The sequence below is a fragment of the Cyprinus carpio genome, chromosome B21 (assembly GCF_018340385.1).
Source record: "Cyprinus carpio isolate SPL01 chromosome B21, ASM1834038v1, whole genome shotgun sequence".
In the NCBI taxonomy this organism is placed as follows: domain Eukaryota; kingdom Metazoa; phylum Chordata; class Actinopteri; order Cypriniformes; family Cyprinidae; genus Cyprinus; species Cyprinus carpio.
The window spans coordinates 20449819-20454818 of NC_056617.1; the positions used below are offsets into that span (position 1 = coordinate 20449819).

A 5000-nucleotide genomic window follows, 5' to 3' on the forward strand; every position below is an offset into this window, starting at 1 on the left:
CACGTAGATATCACATAAACCCTGCTGTCGGAGTAATAATCAGAGGAACTCACCAGCGTGGAGGAGCAGCGGCGTCTGACTCTCTCTCACACACCAGTCCACTCTAAAGTCCACTCGATCAGCTCAGCTCTGTTTGATTTGATCAATCACTCACACAGAAATCACTTCAGCGCTTATTCAGAGATCTGCAGGATTTCATTTCAGCTGAGATCTTTTCTTTGACAAAAGAAGTGAATGAAGTGACTTCAAGTATCTAGAAGGCCATGATTCTTTAAATCAATGAATGAAGCAACAATCTGTGTTCTGGAAGAGACGCCTTACGAGACGCCACTCATCCTGCTTAGAACCCAGTACTATACTCACAAGCATTTATAATCACCTAAAATATACTTTAATGACATTCCTGCTGAAGCTTGTTCGTCAAGTATTTAAATATATTGGCACATTTGTAATGATGAAGCAAATAACAAATAACACACTGAAGTTCATCTGAAATCACTCTGAAATCAAGTACTTTACACATGCTTTAGTATTCATGTCAAAATAAGTGTACTTCAAAGCACAGCAAAAGACGATTGAAACATAATGATTTGAAATGCAATTTAAAATAAAACTTTTAATTGTACATAATTATAAAGTGCACATTTTTAAAAGTGTACTTTAGTGTTTAGAATCAGTCATGAAAGTCTCTTAAATGGCCTTTGATTTCATTAATGTTCTATTATGTTTTAAGAATCTACCGTGAAGATTTACACTTAAGTGCACGTTCAGTACAGTTAAGTGCACTCGTTTTTCTAAAGGTTCTGCACTTTTGCTCAGTTCATACAAATACTGGATAAAGTAACACATCTGTAATGACACTCAACTATTTTACTTCTTGAAGCATATTTATTAGTGGTCTCGTCTCATTCATCATCTTAGAATTCACTTCTCATCTGTCAAGGAATCTCAGGAGACCATCTTCGTCTTAAATGCCGTCTCCATAATAAATGATGCTGATGCGCTTCAGAGGAGAAAGAGACTGGTGCAGACGAGACATTCACTCTTTCTCTCATTAAACTCCTCCCTGCTGCTCACTGATAGTAAGGTATTGTTGTAGTGCTTATGTTTAGGTGTTGGGTCGGGTTAAGGGATCTTACAATATGGTCGTTCTTTATAAGTACTAATAAACATCTAATTTACTAGTAATATGCATGCTAACAAGCAACTATATAATAATGAGAATCTGTCCCTAATCTAATGCGTTACCAGTAATTATGCTTTATCAATAATTCATACTGCTCTTCTTGTTGTTTTTGGCAACAAAACTGCTGATGTTTCTATAGTAAGTTAGTATTGATTGTTTGTGGAGCCTTTTAAAGTCTATTTACTCATAGCTTCCTTTCTATCCAGACTGCATGATGGTGATTGAATTTAAATACACTCATAAATTACTGCACATATTAAACAAACCACTGTAATATAGTAATTATGTTGGCAGAACTTATTCTGGATCATCACGCTGATCATCTCCACGGACTCTTGGGAATCAACTGACGTTATCTGATGCGAGTTTATACATCATTTTCCAGACGCTCTCCTAATGCACAAGCGTTCATTCATATGCTGTAGATTATCAGAGGATTATCAGCACTAAATATAGAGCGTCTGCAGGATATGCAATATATTATAGTTATTATAGTTTTTCCTCAGCAGATCAGTAGTTTTTTGCATTTAAAAATATATGATGATGATCGGTTAAGCATTATATAATGTAACATTAGTCTTTCTCATGCAGTCATAAAGACTTAATCATTGTCTTTGAAATATGGTTAAAGTAGCGCATTGCACTGACAGGCTTTTATGATGAACTAACAAATACTTTAATGTCATTTCTATTGGTACTATTGGTAAGTCATGTATCTGAATATATTTGTAATAATTACACATTTGTAACGATGAAGTCGCAACTTAGTACATTATTTATACATTATACATATTTTAAAAAGACATCACAATAAACATTAAGGTCTTTAGAAGTTTCTATTTTAGTAACTAAACTAATAACTAATTAATGACTAATAAAATGAAGAATATTATTATTATCTTCAGTGAAAGGTCTACTTTCACATTATACCTAGTTTATGGTGAAATTAAGTTGTAAAAAAAATGTATATTGATCTTTATTAAGAAACATGTCTAAAGTCTAAATACTCTGATTAAGTATGAGATGGTCTTTATAATAAACCATCCTTTTACTTTGCATGAATGTTTTTTGTCTTTGGGAAGAGATGTATTTTTGGTTCATAAAATTGGAACCAAACAATAAATATCAGTTTGTCCGTAACAAGACTATGAGAGTATGTTTTAAGTCGGGGTAAAGTATCATGTCTGATGTGAGAAAGACACATTACCAAAGCAATGACACTGAGAGAAAACACTGCTATCAAATGCTTGACACTGGATAATGAATCCACAATCAGCTGGAGCAAGCAGGCTGAGCTGAATAATAATACTCAGATTGATGGAGTCAGAGCAGTGTCCTCTGCTTGATAAGTTTTGCGCTCTAGTCATTAGAGCAGCTTCTCCATGTATGTTCTGCAAATGGACATTCAGAGCCTCATACAGCTTGTGAGCAGTGATGATTGGCTGCTGTCCATCTTCCTCTCACGTAGATCACATCTCCTGCACTGTTGCCCTAAAGAACTGACTTATTTAACCCAGTTGGTAGCCAGTGATGTTGAATAATATTTTTTTTTTCTTGAATAAATGCAGTTCATTTAGTGTTACTTTTTGTAAAAAGAGATATTTCTACCTGAATTAACCCTTTTTTGGTATAAATTTACATATTTAGGAGGTTCAGTGATGTTAAATAATAAGCAGTTCATTTAGATGTTCCCATTCTTTTTAGGGTGAGGATGAACACGATCTGCACTGAACACAGTGTAACTGTGCAATTAATAATTAGGTAACACTTTACAATAAGGTTTCTTCTACAGCATTTATCGATCGCAGTTAATGTTAATTGCAACATTTACTAATACATTATTAAAATAAAAAGTCATATGTTACCTTTTTAATGTGAACTACAGCATGAACAAACACTTCGAAATTACATTTTCTTACATAAACAAATATTATGAACAAATGCTGTAAAAACATATTGCTCACTACTAGTTTCAGTTAACTAACAAGACATTACTGTACGCTGACAGAAATAATATTAATTACTCAATCAACCTAAATGGACAAATTTATACCAACAAAAATCATTTTATGGGTTAGAAACAGGTCACCACTTTATACAGTCTGCAAAGAGGAAGAAAGAATCAAAATGAGGTTATTTTAGTGACCACACACACACACACACACACACACACACACACACATTCTTGTGTACACTGATGGGGCTGAGCTGTTAATATTAATGCATTGCAGTTACTGAATTTAAGGGCATTTTGTCTCCTTGACATGTTTTGAGCCTGTGTTGAAGCAGCTGAGAAGCATGGATCATTCTCGTTCTGAGAGAAGAAGCGCAGTGTAAATACTGAAGTGCTGTGATTATGGAAACGCTAAACCTCGCGGCCGCCGTATCACACCACTCTCAGCAGATGCAGCTCCGCTCAGCCCTCCCTCCATCCCTCCATCCCATAATCCACCGCTCTCCGTCTACCCTTGACTACATGACACGCAGTCAACTTACAGCTCACACACACACACACACACACACACCGGCTGAGAGATACACAACACATTAAGAATCAAACATGCGCATTCTCAAGCAGCTGCTATATCAGTTAACATCACTGAGCCAAACTCAACACAAAGCTCAATGTCAGGGTTAAATCAGCTCTACAGAGTAACACATGCAGCGGCTGCCTTGATTCTTCTCAGTGTAACCTCAGGTCGAGCCATTCATATTAAACCACATTTTCTAGTATCTACTCGAATAAACATTTACATTTAATCATTTTGCAGACGCTTTTATCCAAAGCGACTATAAATAAAGCCAGAAATCATGGTGCTCTGGAGAAATGCATGGGAACCAGCGTAAGCAGTGTAAGAGTAATCCAAACAACTAGCACACACACGTGATGTGATCTAACCAACTAACCCAGCTGGCATGAGCCGCACAAGACGCCCTCTTTACTCAGCACATTATTCTGCTCACTAAGCAACATTACAGTGTTCCACACAATCATAAGAACCACTCAACTCCCCCTGCAGCGAGATGGGCTGTGGTTAAAGCATAGACACACATGACTGCGGCCGAAAGAGGATCTTAGTGATGTTCCTGTAAACACCCTGCTGTAAAGCAGAAGTGCTGGAGACCATTTATAAAAAGTATGAGAAGTTCCAAAGACTTGCTTTCAGTCATCTTGTGATTCAAGATGAATCTCTCTGCATTTCTTTCAGTTAGGATTGAGCATTTGCACGTTTGCCTCTCCTGTACACTAATCAAAGTCAACACAAAGCTGTCTATCAAGCCTAAATTATGACATCTAAAGTACCTGGTTTTATTCAAGTCAAAAATATGTTGAAGAATGTTGGTATCAAACAGTTGCTGGTAGCCAATGACTTTCATATTTTTCCATATGTTGGAAATCAATGGCTACCGTCAACTGTTTGGTTACCAACATTCTTCAGCACATCTTCTTTTGTGTTCAGCAGAATAAAGAAACTCCTACAGCTCTGGAACAACTCGAGGGAGAGTAAATCATGACAGAATTCTCACTTTTGAACTTTTTCTTTAATGGTAATAATTCCAGGTTACCACTTTTTACAGTAAGTGCAGTGTGTCATAGTAAGCCTAAATCTTTAAATTATAGAGGACGGGCTGAAAGACTAGGTTCACCTCTGTCTCTCATCACACCAGACTCAATGCATTATTCATAAGTGGCACATGGCAGCCGGGCGGCTCGGGTTCGACACGGCGAGCTGTGGGTGTCTGAGTGCTGGTCGTCAGCACACGGCTATGAAAAATGCATGATGTGAAGGTTACACTGTACCAGAAAACAAAC

At 36.8% G+C, this 5000-nt stretch overlaps 1 protein-coding gene across 2 annotated transcripts in view; it reads right to left on the reverse strand.

Moving 5' to 3' along the window:
* LOC109107411 (long-chain-fatty-acid--CoA ligase 6-like) overlaps nt 1-5000 on the reverse strand; it is a 28972-nt gene that overhangs the window by 23085 nt on the left and 887 nt on the right. Inside the window, exon 1 of one of the 2 annotated variants that reach the window (XM_042747703.1) lies at nt 54-190. The exons of the other annotated variant lie outside the window; for it this stretch is intronic. The gene's annotated coding sequence lies outside the window, so the exon portion shown is untranslated. Of the gene's footprint in view, nt 1-53; nt 191-5000 lie in introns of those variants that run through there. 2 annotated transcript variants of the gene reach the window in all.